The sequence below is a fragment of the Cynocephalus volans genome, chromosome 4, assembly GCF_027409185.1.
Source record: "Cynocephalus volans isolate mCynVol1 chromosome 4, mCynVol1.pri, whole genome shotgun sequence".
Lineage (NCBI taxonomy): Eukaryota > Metazoa > Chordata > Mammalia > Dermoptera > Cynocephalidae > Cynocephalus > Cynocephalus volans.
The window spans coordinates 40,362,740-40,382,620 of NC_084463.1; the positions used below are offsets into that span (position 1 = coordinate 40,362,740).

Consider the following 19,881-nt stretch of genomic DNA (forward strand, 5'->3'; position numbering starts at 1 on the left):
ATTTTGAATGTTGAGATATTTCTAATAAAGTGAATATTTAATTGATCAAGAAAGTTTTTAGTGGTGATATATTTTTCTTTAAGTAAAATTTCTTATAAAAATGTCAAAATCACTCTATTCATTTGAAACTGTCTCGAAATTTGCTCATAAAAATGCCTCTGAATCATGTTGCTGTGGACAATAGTAACATTTCTGTACTTCTCCCCCAAAACCGTTACTAGAGGTTAGAACTGGCCCAACATTTCTCCACTCTCCTCCTTTCTCACTTCTAAATACTTTGTAAAACTGTCCACAGTTTGAGGAGTGTCTATGAAGGACGTTTAATATTCTCGTACGGAATCTGTGAGGCCTGTGAGAATGGGTGGCCACGGATGCACTGCTTCTAGGACTGTATTGAAGTGGAACCTCCACAGAAAACAGGGAACGGGAAGATGATGAGCTGTCATTAACCAGGCAGTTTTGAACGAGTCTGGCTGCTCCGGCAAACCTGCAATCCCCTGGATACAGCAGGGAGTCTGGGAACCACACGCGATCACATGGCGGTGGTGAAGACCACTCGCCCCTGACTGGGCCAGTAACACAGTTTTAGAACCAACACAGAATGAAGACTTATTTTATTACCTTTGTCCTCACACATGCAGTGAACTGAGATTTATCGTACTTATTCTAAGTACTCTACAAACAGTATGCTGCATACATTGTTAATGTTAAACTCTCAGTAAAAGCACTTGTTTCTGCAAAGTTGTTCTTAAAAAATTCAAGAATCCTCAATGAATAACTATGAGATCTGCAAATCCCGACAGTGCGTCTGCCTCACAGGACCTGAGTGTTTGTGCTGTCTGTAGAGAGACTGACAGCCAGACAGTAACCACAAAGTGTTTCCTCTCCACCACACTAAAACGTCCCCCAGACTGACATGCCACCCTCTCCATAACCCATGGCTCCTGCCTGTCTATTCTGTTCTATTCTAAAACCAAGCATTCATGAATTTAGAAAATTGGCATTGTATTTTCTTCATTACCATGAAGAAATGGAAACTTTAACTAGGTAAAGCAATGGATTATTTTGGCTAAATTTGACAAGTGATTCAATTCCCTCAGTGTAGTCTTACTACTCAGCCTTTAATATTTATTCCTTTATATCTCACTATATGCACTAAATACAGCCAAAAAATTGTTAACAGAGGAAGAAACATTTAAATAACAATTTATTTTAGTTTGATCTAAAATAAAATGCTTAATTTTGTAAACTATGATGACACTTTTTCCTGATAAATAAGAGAAATTTTAATTGAAAAAAAAAAAAAAGCCAGGAATGAACACATATTCAGTGACTCACCTCCTTTTTTCAAATCTGTACAGAGGCAGAATTGGCAGACATATAAAGGGTAGACCTGCATGTTCCTTAGATTCAAGGTATTGCTAGTTCAAATCAGACTCTTCTCTGTGTACAAATCAGAAATAAACATGAAACTGAAGTACCTCATAGAAACATGAAAGTGCAGCACAAATGGAGATGACCCTTATTTCAGAGATGGGGAAGCTGGCCCAAGAGGAATTGGTGGCCCGCAAGGTGAGGCCGCCTGCCCCTACCCCAACCCTCTCTGCATTTTCCTAGATGTTATTTGTTTTCCACAAATGCTCACTTTTATAAAGCCACTCATGACAGTAATGCAGGGTGCCTCAGGCTGTGTGAGTACAGGGCAGGGAGAAGCCCCCCACATGTCCCCCACAGGGAGCAGGGAGCAGCAGGTCTGTGTTGGGAGGAACATGCAGGGACAGGTGTTACCAAGTGCTCTCCTCCCACTACCTCATTGGTTCAAATTCATAGGCTATTGCATTGCAATTGATTCCCAACTTGGTTTCAAGTCAGTTTTTTTATTATTATGAAATCAATTTTAAAAAGGACAAAGCAAAAAAAAAAGGTAGTTTTAAAAATAATAAGTCTGAGAAAAAACCATATTTATATATAATACAGATTATTATATCTTAAAAATATTTAGCTATACCATCTAGTGATTTACCCATGAGATGCTTCACACTGCATGATGTGTGAGAACAGCATTTAAGCCCATGCCATACTATGCATCTAGAAAGCAGTCTGCAGCCTAATTAGGCTGCCCCTCTGATCTCAGGCTGGCCCAGATAACCACACTCTGGACGCTGCCACCTGCCTTCTTTGTGGTCAGTTATGTGAATGATGGTTTGGGCTTGAAAAGAGCCCATCATGTCACCTTGTTTGGTGTCTGGCTGATAACCCCATCCTGGCCTGACATAAACCTGCATGAGGAGCTGAGTGGTACCTGGTCCTGCAAAGCTTTTCTGTGCTGTTTTCTCCCACCAGGGCCAATGACACGGTGCGCTTCCCTATGAGGGGCACCTGCCATCATGCCGATCGTCATCATGGGTGCTCACCATCCCGCCTCCAAAAGCTTATAAACTGCGGCCTCTGCTGTGCCAGGGATGGTAATGGAAAAATCAGGAATTCTGTCCTCATGGGTTTCTAAGTTTTATCTGGCCAGCAACAGACCCAGTGTTTATTACCACAAAATGGGTACAAATAGAAATTGTTTATCTAATGGGTTAGCAGGCCATAACAAATTTAGTAATACACTAAACAAAATCTGAAATTGTGTCTTTTGAATGAGAAATAAAATCCATTTGCATTTAGGGTGGCTATTGAAAATTATTGTCATACTCCTGGCATTTTGTTGATTTTTGTTTTGTTCTTTTGAGTACCTTTTGTTTCTTTCTTTCCCTTTAATGTTTGTCTTTGGTGTTCATTGGTTTTTTGATGTGGAAAGATACAGTTTCTTTCTCTTTCTTCATTGCATATCTGACATATCAGTGGGTTTTGTTGTTAATATATTCATGGGTGATTGTCATTTTGGATTTCTCATAGGGCTGATTGTGTGGTGGTGAACTCCTGCAGTTTTTGTTTGTCTGGGAAATACTCTATTTCTCCTTCATTTCTGAAGGATAGCATTGCTGGAAATAGTATTCTTGGCTGGCAGGGTTTTCTTCTTTTAGTACTTTGAATATATCATTATATTCTCTTCTGGCCTGTGGGATTTCTGCTTAGAAACCTGCTGTTAGTCTGATAGGGACTTCCTTATAGGAGATTTAGTGCTTTTCTCTTGTATTTAGTGTTCTCAGTCTGTCTTTGAGTTTTGACAGTTGGACTATAACATGTCTCAGAAAGGACCTTTGAATTGAATCTGTTTGGGGATCTTTGAGAGTTTTGGATCTGAAAGTCTGGGTCTCAGCCAATACCTGGGAGCGTTTCCACCATTATTTCATCAGGCAGGTTCTCAACTATTCATTCATCACCCTGTTTTTAATATTTAGAATCTGATTTGCCTTCAGAAAGATTGCGTTTGTGAGAGAAGGATGCAGACACAGAAAGGAAGATGAGCTGTGGGTTTTAAAGTGTCTGTAGAAGCTGATTCCCAATATGTGCATTAAAAGCATATAAAAAAGGTAACACATCTTCATGATTAAACACTCAACAAACTAGAAATAGAAGGAACCTTTTTCAGACTGATAAAGAATATCTGCTAAAATCTTACACCTACTTCAGAATAAATTTTTGAAAGTTCAAGATGTTTACAGCAAAAACAGAACTGCTTTTTTGAGTGAATTATAAAAGACCTAAATAAATAAAAATACATGTCTGGTTTAATTATTTAACATTCATTGTTAACATAATGATACTTGCCAAACTGAAATGTAGATTCAATACAATCTGTATTAAAACTTAAGCTACATTTTTTTCCTCTAGAAATGCTCATCTTAAGATTTATGTGAAAGTGCAAGTGACCCAGTCTGTTGTAGACAGGGGCTACAGAAAATAAGTATATCAGTTTTTCTCTTTATAAATTGTGGTGCTTGGAGCAAGTGACCCCAAGCGTTTCAGGTACTCAGAAAGTGTCTGCTGGCTTTGCTTTTCTATCAAAGACCCATTGTGTTCTGACTCCCTGGTAAAAAATATTTTTCACTCAGTTTAGATGGACAGCCTAAGGTTCTTTTCATCTGTTGGCCTGGATATTCCCTCAGATCTCTGCCATGTGGGCCTCTGCATAGGGAAGCTGATAACATAGGAGCTTGCATTCACAGTTTGAGAAATAGAATGGAAAAGAGAGAAACAGAAAACATTGAAGAGAGTAAAAGAAAATGACAGCTTTTTGTGTAATCAAATCTTGGAATCTGCAATGGTCTGAATGTTTTTGTACCACCTCGAAATTGTATGTTGAAATTCTAACAGCCAATGTGATAAAATTAGAAAGTGGGGCCTTTGGGAAGTAATTAGGTCATGAGGCTGGATCCCTCATGAAAGAGATGACTGGCCTTATAAAATGGACCACAGAGGGCTCTCTCCTCCCCTCTCTGCCAGGTTAAAAGACAGCCTGAAGTCTGCAGTCTGCGACCTGGAAGGGAGTCCTCACCAGAACCCAGCCACGGTGGCACCTTGATTTCAAACTTCCAGGCTGCAGAATGGTGAGAAGTAAATTTCTGTTATTTACAAGTGATCTTGTCTACAGTGCTTTGTCACACACTCTGAAATGACTAAGACAGAAGTGATACTCTCACATTTGTTTTTATCCTGTTGGTCAGAAGCGAGTGAATAACCAGGCAGTGTTGGAGCCACCGTGGAGGCTGCCACCTCCTAGGCTGAGGGGAGGCTCATGGGTCTCATTGTAAACATGATGGACAGGAAGTGGAAGGTTTATTATCAAAGGATAAAAATATCTGAATTGTATTTAATGTTAAAGTTTTACCAGCATTGAATGAAAAAATGAGGCCAAAAAGAGAAGTGACTTCCCCAAGATCACACTGCTGGAACTCAGGCCTATCAGAGCTCTAGTCCATGCTGCCTCTCACTCTTTTCCTCACCTCTTATCTCTAAACGTGTGCATTATCTTTCTACATGTGGCACCAAGCCTGAGATTTCTCAGTTTTATTTCATACATGCCTGATGAGTTTCCTATGAAGTAGATGCTGGCATGATTCCCATTGTGCATATTAAGAGACAAGAAGGACTTAGAGGACACAATGGTTGGTCTGGGGTCACAGAAATGGTAAGAAAAAGGAGGATCTGATCTAGCTCTGGGTCTTCAAACCTGAGACACCAGCTCCATTCACTTTTTCCCAGGGGGCTGAGGAAGGGCTGTGTTTGCACAATCATGGACTCTGAAAGAGGTGACAAAGGAGAGGAGGGTGAGCAGCCAGCAGCCTAGTGGAATCTTTGAGTAGAGGGTATTGAAGACAGAGACCCAGGTCATGTAACATTGAAGATGTGACCTCACTTCCTTAACAATAGACCCAAAAAGAACTTAGAACTTTGGTAACCAGACACCTACATTTGAGAGAAAGCTCCCTGCTCAGCTCACTTGGCAAGAAACACTCAAGAGAGGAAGATTTTCTGCTGTGTCCTGACTTTCTGAGGTGCTTGCCTCAGAAAAGCCTGGAGTGAGAAAATTTTTCAATAATGCAGACATTGGCTCAGTCCTCACCCCCAACACCTTTGGTCATTTGGTAGAAGGCAGTCACAGGTAACACAGGGCAGCCCAGGGAAGGTCTATTTAGGCCAGTCCTCACCTGTGATCTTATCTGGGCAGTTTTTCACCTGTTCCTCATAACTCTGTGTGTGTGTGTGTGTGTGTGTGTGTCTGTGTCTGTGTAGCAGAGATGAAAGGGGCCCTTCCTGAACAGAATCAGGTTGGTAGGGGGTTGGAACCCTCATAGTCCTGTCATGTTTACAACCTGAGCCATGGCTGGCAGGATAGAAATGTGAATGTTTGTGACCAAATTTATCTACTCAGATGGACTCAGAAACTAAAAGGGGAAGCCCTTAACCTGCCAAAATGTTTTTTAAAGCCCATAACTTGTAAAGACCATAAGAGGTATGTATCCCTTCAAATGCACAGACATTAATGCAAATGTAGCAGATAAAGAAGGATCAGTGAATCATGATGACATTAAAAGAAACTTATAAACTCCAGTAACTTACTGCAAAGAAATGAGATCTATGAATTGGTAGAAAAATAATTCCAAATAACAGTCTTAATGAAACTCAGTGAGCTGCAAACAAACAAAGCAACCAAAAAAAAAAAAAAAAAAAAAAGGCCACTGATACAGAACTAAATACAATTTTAAAAATACATAAACAAAATTGTGTTTATAAAAGAAATAGAAACCATAAAAAGGGAACCAAACAGAAATGATGGAGTTGAAGAAAACAATGAGAGAAGTGAAAAAAATGAATGGAGACCTTCAGCAGCAGTTGTGATCATGCAGAAGAAATACCCAACAAACTCAAAGGCAGATTATTTGAAATAAGCCACTGAGAGGAACAACAGGAGCAGCAAAAACAGCAAAATGGAAAAAGGTGAAGAATACAAAAGGGACCCATGGAACACCATCAACTGTGAACACATAGAAGTTATGGGCATCTCAGCAGGAAAAGCAAGATAAAAAGGGGAGGAAGGTTTATTTAAAAAAATACTGTCAGAAAACCTCCATATCTTGGGAGGAATGTGGACATCAAGAAGCTCAAAGAACCTGAGGCAAGATCAACATACATACACAATATAATCTGAAGTGAATTATCAAGATGTTAAAATTCAAAACAATGAGAGAGTCTTGAAAGCAGCTTGCAGACAAAAGACTCATCACATATAATGAAACCCCCTTTAAGCTATCACCTGATTTATCAACAAAAGCCTTGCAATCCAAGGGATAGTGAAATGCTGAAAGATGGGGGGAAAGTCAAACAAGAACAGTTCACAGGGGGAAACTGTCCTTTAGAAATGGAAAAATGGAGACATTCCTAGACAAGCAAAAGTTGAAGGAATTTATTACCACCACCTCCCTTACAGGAAATGCTAACATGAGTTCTTCAAATTAAAGTGAAGAGACATTAACCTAAAACACGAAAACCTATGAAAGTAAAAATCATAATGCTAAAGATAAATATATATTCAAATTCAAAACACTATGATAATGTAACAGAGATGTGTAAATCACTTATATCTATAGAATAAAAGAGAAAAGAAAACTATTAAAAACTTCAATATCAATAAAAAATTGTTAAGAAATATACTATATAAAAATGTAAATTGTGACATCAAAAGCATGAAATGTTGGCTTAGAGCAAATGAATATAGATTTTGTTTGCAATCAAGGTTAAAATGTTATCAGCTTAAATTAAGATTTTATTACTCTCAGATATTTTATGAAAGGCTTGTTGATCACAAAGAAAAAAAAACATGTAGGAGACAGACAAAATATTAATAACTGGGGTTTGTCCTTCCAATATGGTGCCTTAAGCTTTTCATCCTCATAGCAATGGCAGAAGATAAAAAAAAAAGATCCAAATACTGTATAAAGAGTTCCTTTTACATAAGTCTTAATACCATTCATAAGAAAGGAGCCCTCATAATCTAATCACCTCTGAAGGGCCTACCTCTTAATGGAATTCAATTGGAGATTAAGTTTGAACATAAAATTTAGGCGGACAAATTCAAATCATAGTGAAGAAGAAATTTGAAAAATTCACAAACATGTGAATTAAACAACATGCTCCAGAACAACTCATAGGTCAAAGTAGAAATCAAAATAAAAATTTTAAAAAATATTATAAGATAAACAGAAATGGAGACAAGAAATATCAAAACTTACAGGATGAGAAAAGAAGGTGTAACAGGAAAGTTTATAGTAGTAAATATCCACATTAAAAAAATGTCAGAGGAACAACCTAATATTACAATTAAAGGATCAGAAAACCAAGAACAACCACACCCAATGTTAGTAGAAGGAATGAAGGAACAAAAATGAGCAGAGACATAAATAAAATAGAAACTAAAAAACTAGAGAAGATCAACAGAACTAAGATTTTTTGGTTTTGTTTTTGTTTTCTTAAAAGACAAAGTTGATAAAACTTTACCTAGGTTAATAAGAAAAGTGAGAGGACACAAGTAAGTAAAATAAAAAATGAAAGAGAAGACATTTCAACTGATGTCGGAGAAAAACAAACATGAAAAAATTTAAACGACTCTCAGTGAGTTACAGCAACAAAATGGATACCTAGAATAAATGAATACATTTTTAGACACATACAACCTACTAGGATAAAATTACACAGAAAGACAAAATCTGAACAGACAGATAACAAGTAAGGTGATTGAATAAATGATAATCATCTCCCTCCAAATTCTCATCAAATAAAAGCCCAGAACCCAAGGGCTTCATGTTTAAATTCTACCAGCCACTTAAAGAACTAATACCAGTGCTTCTCAAATCTTCTGAAATGTTCAGGATGGAAGACTTACAACTCATTTTAGAAGGCCAGCATTACCTTATATAAAAGTTAGACAAGAACACTGCAGGAGAAAAATTATAGGCCAGTCTCACTCATAAATTCAGATGCAGAAAATTGAATTCAATAGCATATTAAAAGGTTTATTCACCATGAACAAGTGAGATTTATTTCTGTGAGGTAAGGGAGTTTTAACATATGCAAACCAATAAAGGTGACATACCATATTAACAGGCTAAAACACAGAAACCATGTGATCATATCAATAGATACGAAAAAGAAAAACGCAACTGAGAATATTGAACATATTTTTAACCAATGACTAAAATTTCAGTAAATTAGGTATAGAAAAATGTGCTTCTACACAATAAAGTTAATGTATGACAAGTTCAATCGAATACGATACTCGACAGTTAAAGGTTGAAAGCTTTTTATCAAGTTCAGAAATAGAAAAGAATAGCCACCCTTTTCAATTTTATTTAACATAGTACTGGAAGTCTTTGCCAAAATGTTAAGTAAGAAAAATAAATAAAAAGCATCCAAATCAGAAAGAAAGAAAAAAATAAAATATTTAGAAATAAATTTAACGAAGGTGGTGAAATGTCTGTGCAGTGAAAGGATAAAGCATTGAAGGAAGAAATTGAAAAATACAAAAATAAATGGAAATATTTGGTGCTTATTATTTTGAAGAATTGATATGGTGAAAATACACATAATACCCAAAGTGATCTACAGATTCATTGCAATGTCTATCAAAATCCTATACCATTTTTTCACATAAATAGAAACAAATTCTAAAATTTGAATGGAACCACAAAAGACCCCAAACAGGCAAAGTAAAATTGAGTGAAAAGAGCAAAGATGATAGCATCACACTACCTGATTTAAAAATATAATATAAAGCTCTACTAATCAATAGAGCATGCCACTGGCGTAAAAACAGATACAAAGACCAATGGAATAGAATAGAGTGTCCTAAAGGAAACCCACACGTTTATGGTCAATTGATTTTTGACCAAAATATCATTAACAGAAAATGGGAAATCAATAGGTTCTTTAAGAGTGTCAGAAACACTGAATATCTACATCCAGAAAAACAAAAATGGACCATATTTTACCCATGTAAAAAAAACAACCTACAATAATTAAAGAATTAAACCTGAGACCACAAACTGTAAAACTGCTAGAGGAAAAACCTTCATGACTTTGGCCTGAGTAAAGACGTTTCGGACATGAACTCTAGAGCACAGCTCACTGAGGTAGAAATGGACACATGGCAGCTCATAAAACTAAAAGCTCACGTAAAGCAAAGGAGACAGTCAACAGAGTAAAGGGACAACGTACAGGATAAGAAAACCATTTGGGAACCATATATCTTATAAGTGGTTAAGACCCAAAATAGATAAGGAACTTACCTCAATAGCAAGAAAACAAATAACCCAATTAAATGTGGTGAAAAACCGAACAAAAAACTAAATACGAAAAACTCTGGAAATGTATTTATCATACGAAGATATACAAATACCACTAAGTATGTGGAAAAAGTAATGTTTAACATTACCAGTCATCAGGGAAAGGCAATTTAAAGAAACAACTAATAGACATTACATCACAGCTGTTAGCATGGCTATTACTAAAAAAGAAAGAAAACTCTTGGAACGGGTGCAGAGATAAGCGGGCACTTGTACACCATTGCTGGGAATGTAAGTTAATAAAGGTATTATGTAAACCAGTATGATATTCTCAAAATATTAAAAATGGAACTACCATAAGATCCAGCAATCTTACATATGGGTATATATCTAAAATAAATGAAATCAGTATGTCAAAGAAATATTTTTACTCTCGTGTTTATTGCAATATTATTCACAATAGCCAAGATATGAAGTTAATCAACATGTCCATCAGGACTAAATAAAGAAATGTGGTATATATATTATTAAAAAGACAGAGAATAACAAATGATGGTAAAGATGTGGAGAGAGAGGAACCCTCCTGCACTGTCGATGGGGCTGTAAATTAGTACTGCCATTGTGGAGAACAGTACAAAGATTCCTGAAACAAATACAGATAGAACTTTCACATGATCCAGCAATCCCAGTCCTGGGGATATATCCAGAGGATTGTAAAACATCAGGTCAAAGAGATACCTGCACTCCCATGTTTATTGTAGCTCTATTTACAATAGCTAGATGTTGGAACCAACCTAAATGTCCACCGATGGATGACTGGATAAGGAAATTGTGGTATATAAACATAATGGAATACTACACAGCCATAAAAAAGAATAAAATTCTGCCATTTGCAACAACATGGATGAGCCTGGGGAAAATTCTCCTAAGTGAAACAACCCAGGTACAGAAAGAGAAATACCACACATGCACAATCATAACTGGGAGCTGAATCCATAAATAAACAAATGAACAATAAAGAAAGACAGAGAGAAAGAAAGAAAGAAACAACAATCACAGTAATAGACTGAACTTTTAAAAAACTAGATGTGGCCACAACCAGCCCAGTGGCAGCCACCTAGCCACCACAGGAAGCACCCCAGGCTTTCCTGAGCTGGGTTCGTGGGGGATCTCAGGCTTTGGCCTCACAACCCCAACACCCACAGCCAGCTCAGCAGTGATCACTGAGTCACTGCAGGAAGCACCCTGGGCTATCTAGAGCTGGGGTGGTGTAGGGCCTTGGGCCACAGCCACAACCCCCTGACACCTACAACCAGTCCAGTGGTGAGGACTGAGCCACTGCAGGGAGTGCCCCGAGCTGTCCCACCCAGGATGGTGGGGGCTCGTGGGCATCAGCCACATACCCCAACACATGCAACCAGCCCAGTGACAACCACCAAGCTGTAGCAAGAAGGGACCTGGGTTCCCAAGCTGGGACAGTGGGTGGTGGGGGCTTTTATCACACCTGCCTCACATCAGCCCAGCAATGAGCAAGCCACTGTTGGAAACCCCCCAGTCTCTCCTGTGGGAATGAGGGGATGCCACAGGCCTCAATACCCCCTCTCCTCCTTCCTCCTTCCTCCACTCCATTTCCTTCCCCTTTCTCCTCTCCCCCTCCCTCCCAACTGCACGGCAACAACATGCTAGAATGTAAAAAATAATATTAATAAAATTACATTTTTTTTACAAAAAAACTAGAGGTGGAAAATGGAGGGGTAGGAGAGAGGAGAGGGAAGGGGGCTAATGAGGATTTGGTCAACAGACACAAAAAATGATTGTATATTGTAATGATGAATAACCTAACTATACTGATCTAACCACGACACGTTGAAAACAAGTATTGAAAATCAACATTGTACCCACATGCATGTACAGTAATTGAAAAAAAAAACAACAGCAGGATACTTTTTATCCTTAAAAGAAAAATGCATGAACCTGGACGACATTATGCTGAATGAAATAGGGCAGGCACAGAAAGACAAAAACTGCATAAACTCATTTATATGTGAATCCAAAATTGTCTCACTCATAGAAACAGAGTACCATGGTGGTTATCTGGGGTTCAGAGTGGGGTGATAAAAGGAGATATGTTGATCAAAGGATAAAATATTTCAGATGGACAGAACAAGTAATTTCAGGATATATATTGTTGTACAACAGAGTGAGCATACTTAAAAATAATGTATTCTATACTTTCAACACTACTGAAAGAAATTAAAGAGGACACAAAAAGGTGGGAAGGCATACTATGCTCTTGGAATGGAAGAATTAACAACCTGAAAATGCCTATCTCACCCAAAGCAATCTACAGATTCAATGCAATCCTCAGCAAAATACCAATGACATTCTTCACAATAAAAGAAAAAGCAATCCTAACATTCACATATAAAAACAAAAGACCTCAAATACCCAAAGCAATCCTGAGCAAAAACTGGTAATAAACCCGGTGGCATAACACTACCTGACTTCAAATTTATTACAAAGCTATTGTAACCAAAACAGCATGGTACTGGCATAAAAACGAACACTTGGATCAATGGAACAGAATAGAAAACCTGGGAATCAATCCACATACTTACAGCAAACTGATCTTTGACAAAATCAACAAGAACATACACTGGGGGAAAGACTGCCTCTTCAATAAATGGTGCTGGGAAAATTGGGCATCCCTATGCAGAAGAATGAAACTGGGCTTGTACCTCTAACCGCATAGCAAAATCAACTCAAAATGGACTAAAGACTTAAATATAAGACCAAAACCATAAAATTACTAATGGAAAACATAGGGGAAACACTTCAGCAAGTAGGATTGGACAAAGACATTATGTAGAAGACCCCCAAAGCACAAGCAAGTAAAGAAAATATAAACAAATGAGATTACATCAAAATAAATTGTTTCTGCATGGCAAAGGAAACAATCAACCGAGTGGAAAGACAATGTATGGAAGGGGAGAAAATATTTGCAAACTATACATCTGACAAGAGATTAATATCCAGAATATATAAAGAACTCAAACAACTATACAGTAAAAATAAATATATAGATAAATAATAATCCAATTAAGAAATGGGCAAAGAAGATGAATAGACGTTTTTCAAAGGAAGACATACAAATGTCCAGCAGACACATGAAAAAATGCTCCGCATCACTAATCATTAGAGAAATGAAAATCAAAACCATATTGAGATATCATCTCATGCCAGTTAGACTGGCCATTACTAAAAACACTGAGAATAACAAATGCTGGCAAGGATGTGGGGAAAGGGGAACTCTTCTACACTGCTGGTGGAACTGTAAACTAGTGCAGTCATTATGGGAAATGGTATGGAGGTTCCTGAAACAACTACAGATAGAACTACCATATGATCCAGCAATCCCAGTACTAGTCATATATCCAAAGGAATGGAAATAATCATGCCAAAGGGTACGTGCACTCCCATGTTCATAGTAGCTCTATTTTCAATAGCCAAAATATGGAACCAACCTAAATGTCCTTTGATGGATGACTGGATAAGGAAAATGTGTATATATACTCAGCCATAAAAAGGAATGAAATTCTGCCATTTGCAGAAACATGGATGTGTCTGGAGAAAATCATGTTAAGTGAAATAAACCAAACAAGGAAGGGGAAATAACACATGTTCTCACTCTTAACTGGGACGGAGGGAGGGAGGGTGGAAGGGAGGAAGGAAGGAAGGAAGAAGCCAAAACAATATGTTGAACATTCAGAAGGAGAGAACAAACCTAAAGATACTATATATGGGTGAAAAGCAAATTTTGGCCCTCACACTTTCTGATTTCCAAACATATTACAAAGTTACAGTAATCCAGATAGTACGAAACTTGGATAAAGACAGAGATTTAGACCAGTGGAATAGAACAGGAATCCCAGAAATAAAATCTCACACAAGAGTGTACGTCAAAATATTTGTGAAAAAATAGAATAAAAGATAGCTTTTTGAAGTACCCTCATATGTGGTCAAATAATCCTCATCCAAAATGGCAAAGCTACACAATCAGGAAAGGATAGTCTCTTCAACAAATAATGCTGGGAACACAGGACACACATGTGCAAAAAAATAAAGTCGGACCCTTACCTTACACCATTTAGGAAATTATATCTATTGAATTAAAAACTGACATGCTGTGCACCTTGGTTGTCTGTGATTGTAGTCAATTGCCTCAATGAAAATCTCACAGTCACTTGTAAGCTATTGTGGGAAGGAGCAGACAACATTTGGCTGGGGTGGGGACTCTCACTGGATGTCTGTAACCTGCTGCTCCCCTGCCCAGCCAAATGTTGTCTGCTCCTTCCCACAATAGCCTACAAGTGACTGGGAGATTTTCACTGAGGCATTTGACTACAATCACAAACAAACAGGGTGCACAGCATTTAGGTTACAGATATCCCATGAGACTAGGGGAGAAGGAAAAAGAGCGAGAACCCAAGAACAGCCTGTCACATGCTTTCCAGCTGAAGACCCACAGGTGACTCCCAGAGCCCTCTTACCTGTAACAGGAGAGAATGTGGAACAGACACTTCCCACACATGATGGAGGCAGACACAGTGGTTACCATCCAGACTTCTGAAATAGAGAGGATGGTATCAGACCCCTCATAAAATAAACCCGAAGCAGTATTTTCAAAATGCACAAAGCCACTTCTGAAATCTATGGCCAAAATCTATTCTACTTCCTTCAACATAATCCTTGTGTAAATAAAGATTTACTTATTTTTCTCTTTTATTTTCAGCTACACACACCTTTGATATGCTGTATTTTCTACAAGTTCTTCTCCATTGTGCTAATATTTCCACTTCACAGTAAATAAAGAGAGGACAAATTTCTAAAGTGTGCACTCTGCAGGTATCTTCCTTCCTGCCCTCTAACATTATTGGTATTTGAATTTCTAATTGATATTTCACAGGAGTGAAAACAAACCCTCCTCAATAGGACAGCAGTCAGCTGCAAGGATAACTGAGATCAAGGGTTCTCAACTATTCTTTCATCCACTCACCCTGTTTTTAATGTTCAGAATCTGATTTGCCTTCAGAAAGATTGCGTTTGTGAGAGAAGGATGCAGAAACAGAAAGGAAGATGAGCCGTTGGTTTTAAAGTGTCTGTAGAAGCTGATTCCCAATATGTGCATTAAAAGCATTAAAAAAAGGTAACACATCTTCATGATTAAACACACTCAACAAACTAAAAATAGAAGGAACCTTTTTCAAACTGATAAAGAATATCTGCTAAAATCTTACACCTACTTCGGAATAAATTTTTGAAAGTTCAAGATGTTTACAGCAAAAACAGAACTGCTTTTTTGAGTGAAATTATAAAAGATCTAAATAAATAAAAATACATGTCTGGTTTATGTATCTAATATTCCTTGTTAACATGATGATACTTGCCAAACTGAAATGTAGATTCAATACAATCCGTATTAAAACTTAAGCTACATTTTTTTCCCCAGAAATGCTCATCTTAAGATTTATGTGAGAGTGCAAGCGACCCAGTAGAATCAACACAATACTGAAAAATTCGCTAGAAACCATCAGCAATGAAGACAATGTGATAGTGACAGAGCACAGAAAAAAATATATGTATCAGTAGAACAGAATTGAAAGTTAACAAACAAATCCTCTTATTTATAGTAAATTGATTATCAACAAATATGACAAGACAATGTAAAGGTAAAATTTAGGGTTTTCAACAAATAATGCTAAGAAAATTGGATATTTACAATGAAAATAATGAGGTTAAACTCTTGATTCAGTGCATACACAAAAATTAACTCAAAATAGATCATAAACCTAAATGTAAAAAATAAACTATAAAACTCTTATGAGAGAATATAGAAGCAGAGTTTTGTGACCTTGCTTTGGGAAGTGGTTTCTTAAACATGACACCAGAGGACCTGTGACCAACAGCTTAGTCAATGTGACTACCACTATGTACCAATGTGAACCTCATGGTAGAAGCATTTTGGTGGATTTCAAGCACTCTTTTTCTTCATCTCATTAACCACTGGTGTTAGAGAATAAGTCAAACATTCACATTGACTTCAAGATCCACGTGGCTGGATGTTGAGATGACTGCTTGGGCAGCATTTTTATGAGACCCTCTCATGGAGAGTAATGTCCCTCAGCTGTGGCCACACAGAAGGTCTGGGACTGTGGATTTCACACTAGGACCTCAGAAAATTCTAGCCTGGTGGTCTTCATCAGTTCTGGTATATTACATTTCTATATGTTGCAGGAAGAACAATGCAATGTAGATGTACAGCTTTATGAGGTTTCTTTCTAAATCAATTAAGAGAAGAAAGTAGAAACAATGTGCATTTATATTGCCTTTTATAATTTCTCATTTACCTTTACGGTGGCTCCATGCTTTTTTGTGTGTGAATTTGTATTACTGTCTGGGGTCACTTGCTTCCAGGCTTAAGAACACTTTTTCTATTTCTTGTATTCCTATCTACCAGCAGCAAATTCTCTCGGGTTTGTTAATCTGGGTATAGTATATATTGCACCTTCATTGTTGACACATAGCTTTTTCTCTTCTTTCCTCTTTATGATAAATTGTTCTGTCAGAACATATTTATTAAAATGCCATTCTTAGATTATCCTAAACAGTAGCCACTGTTCTCAGTCTTACCGACTATCACCAGATCCCCATGATAATAATCTCTGAGCAATTTTGGTCTCATTCTACCACTCAAGCCCACATCAACCTTGATGACTCAAGCCAGGCATTTCTGTGTTTGAAAAGAAGATTCAGTGGTAGCAGGGGCTTTGAGAAACCCATGCACAGAATTCCTTGCCAACTCTGTGGCAGAAACCAGGGAAGAAAAGGAAAAGTTCAGGCCCATCACATACACTCACAAACACACAAAAACAAATAACGAAATATTTGACTGATGCATATATGGATGAATGAATAGGACCTGGGGGTTTGGGGGCAAATAATTATCAGACACTGCAAGTGTAAATTGACACAGGATTATGGAGTGCACCTACCCTATGACCTGCTATTTTATTTCACTATATACACAATAGCATTTTCCCAATTGTACAATAAAATCCATAGTTTATTGGATGAAAACAAATATCTTTTGATGAACTGGAAGAAAGTTACCATAATAATTTCTGGCTTGTTAAACATTTTCAAAGAATGATTACATATTGTAATGATGAATAAGCTAACTATCCTGAGTCTACCGTCGCACGTAGTACACGACTACTAATAGTTAACTTTGTACCACACAAATATGTATAATAAGTTACTTCAAAAAAATTAAAAACATTAAAAAATAAAATAAACTCAAATAGGGAAACAGTTTTTTTTCATACTTTAAAATGCACCTGTAGAAAATAGACTTGGGTTCTATAACAGCGATATATGTATCTATATAACAGATATACTAATATCAGAAATAAAATTTTTTAAAAAGGAACTTATTAATATCATCTACTCATTTGCCTACATTGAATTTTCCCTTTATGACCACAATGTCTCTCATCAAATAAGGATTTAATGAAGAATCAGAATTCCTCATCACCAACATCTGGATAGAGACCACAGCTGTTCCATCACGGCCCGGTGTCCCAGTAGCAGATTTCCTGCTGGAGAAATAAAAATTTCCTCCATTGTGCCCAAGGGGGGACCACGGAGGCTTGTGGGAAATAAAGTCTCATCCTCCGTTGACATCACCTGCAGAGAGCTATGTGACCCGCCGTGTGTTTCTTCTGCGCATGTGCCGCTCAGTTCGCTCTGCAACCTGGGAAAGGTAGTTTCGTTTTGAAATGACGTCACCCGCACGGGATCCGGGCAGGGCTGTTCTGGGTTTCTGGTGCGCATGTGCGGCCTTGCGCAGTTGCCGTCATCTTCCAGAGGCTGCTGCCACCTCCACGGTGCTGACGAGGTTCTGTGGTTGGATTCTGTGTCCTTGAAGGTGGGTGCGAGGGTGAAGGAGGGGACCCTGTGGAGCAGACGGGTGTCTCAGCGTTTGGTGGAACAGGTCCGCTGGTCGGTCTGAGGCGGGCGGAGCCTGATGGGCTGGTCTGAACCATGGACCTGGGCTGGGGAAGGGGGGCCTCCCCCTGTTCTGTCGACTGCTTCGTCAGAGGAAGGTGGGCTTCCAGAAGGCGGGGCTTGTCCTTCCTGGAGAACAAAAGCCGGTTGCAGAAGCTCCGCCATTGGGGGTCAAGACCAAGATGGCGGCGGGTCTGGAGTGGGGGCGCCTGAAGACAGCGTGAGCCTGGGAGGTGTGCGGTGAGTTCCCGTTGCGGCCCTGCCATGAGGGCACCTGGTACTAACCTAGTGACATTCAGTTTACTGATGTGTAAGATGAGTGCATTCGCAATAGTAGCGAAATTCCCTCAAGTTCCCAGAGAAAGAATTGTGAAGCGTGTGCACACTCAGTGTTACTCTCTGCAAGTTGTATCTGTGGGGCGTCTTGGTGTCTCTTTTAGCAAGTGTAGTTTCTGTTCCCTCCAGCACTGTGTGGCCTGCCTAGTACTTCTGGTCCAAGTCTACAGATGTTTGTACATGACCGAGTCTCCAGGGACAGTGACTTCTAGGAGAAACATTGGGCCACTGGCTGATGGTCCAGTTTTCTTAGGAGTAAAGGAGGTGTTAAAAAGTTTGAAGGATGGTGCGCAGTGAAAAGGAATCTCCCCTGCAAGAATTCCCCTCTGGCCTGAGACCTCTCAATAGTGCTTCGGAGCACAGGCTACAATGTCCCCAAAGGTCAAGATCCTAGCGTTGCACAGCCCAACCCATTACTGATCCCAGTGTCTGGAGTGCACACGAGTTGGTTGATTGAGTGAGGTGTTCTCGTTCAATAGCTATTGGGGACTGAGTGCTATTGAAAGATTTGCACCATCTTTCAAAAGCGACATGAGTTTGAGTATAGGCGAGGGCCTAGGAAATGTTACTTATAGTAGGGGGCTTGAATATATGGTCTGGAATGAAGGAATAACCTGTCATATCTGAGAGGATCTGCCTACAGTGCCCTCTAAACACGCTCTCGTTTCTTCTATCTTCCCTGATTGCTTCTAGTGTCTGAGCTCTCTCAAACATAGCCTATCACCATATTTGGCATCTAGAGAGAATCCTGAGGCTCTCACTATCCTAATAGTTGTTCTCAATAGTTCAGGAAGTGTTTGCCAAGTTATTCCTACCTTATTAGAAAGATCGTTTTAAAATGGATTTTAGGAGATGTGATTTGCCCGTGGTCACATAATCTGTTGATGTTACACAGCCTGACTTTTTGGCTAATGTTATCCTTTTGCCACACTTAAGTCAAAATAAGTGACTGCATGCCTTCACTCATAAGTGGGCACTAAAAAATAAATGTATAAATTAAAAGAAAGAAAGAAAAACAATCAATAAGACATTGAACTTTTCAAAAGGAGAGCTGAGGTTACCAGAGGTGGGAAAGGGGAAGGGGGAGGGAGGAATTGATAAAGGGCTGTGAAAAATGATGACGTTGTATATTGTTGAACATGCCAGTTATCCTTATTTGAGCATCACATGTTGCACACAGATATCGATATTCAACTCTGAACCCCACAGATATGTACAATCAACTATGTTACAGTAAAACTAAGAATAAAAAAATATAAAAAAGCGTTTGTTTACTTTTGAGATTATCTTTGTGAGAATGAAATTAACTTAGATCAAACATTGCTTTAATTTATTTTGCCTTAAATATCACTATCCTTTTTTATTTCCAAAACTTTCTATGGATTATGTGATTTCAAAGGGTCAACAACACAAGTGTTTTCCACTTAATGTTAATAATCTGTTCTTTAAAATTGTGAAATCTGCAAGGATATAATGGGAGCCCATTTAACATTATTTAAAATGGGCAGATTAGACTGCATCACGCTTCTCCACACCTATGTCTTTTTTTTTTTTTTTTTAGTGACCGGTAAGGTGATCGTAACCCTTGGCTTGGTGTCACTTGCACTGCACTCATCCAGTGAGTGCACTGGCCATCCCTATATAGGATCCAAACCCATGGCCTTGGGCTCCCAGCGCCGCACTCTCCCGAGTGAGCCACAGGGTCAGCCCCACACCTATGTCTTAAAATGTAATTAAGTTACAGTGTAAT

At 38.4% G+C, this 19,881-nt stretch overlaps 1 pseudogene; it reads left to right on the plus strand.

Annotated features, from left to right (window-relative positions):
* The first annotated feature begins 18,311 nt into the window (after positions 1 to 18,311).
* LOC134376044 (zinc finger protein 717-like) overlaps positions 18,312 to 19,881 on the plus strand; it is a 31,671-nt pseudogene continuing 30,101 nt past the window's right edge.